Raw genomic sequence first — 257 nt, forward strand, 5'->3', positions numbered from 1 at the left:
GGTGGAGCTAAATTCGGGCGAGCTTTTGCGATTGGGCTGTGCTGGCTCCGGGGCGTGGTCTGCGCCCAGGGGGCGTGGCCCACGCGGCACCCACACACGGCCCAGCCGCCTCGGTGCTCCCTGACCCGGGGTGTGCGAAGCCGGGAGCATCCCGGTCCCCTCCCCTTCCCCATCCCGGTCCAGCGCCTCCCCCACACCCCACAGCACGTGGTGCTCTACCCACTGGTGTCCAAGAGCCTGCGGAACATCGCGGCAGG

The sequence above is a fragment of the Mesitornis unicolor genome, unplaced genomic scaffold (assembly GCF_000695765.1).
Source record: "Mesitornis unicolor isolate BGI_N332 unplaced genomic scaffold, ASM69576v1 scaffold28952, whole genome shotgun sequence".
NCBI classification, from domain to species: Eukaryota; Metazoa; Chordata; class Aves; order Mesitornithiformes; family Mesitornithidae; genus Mesitornis; species Mesitornis unicolor.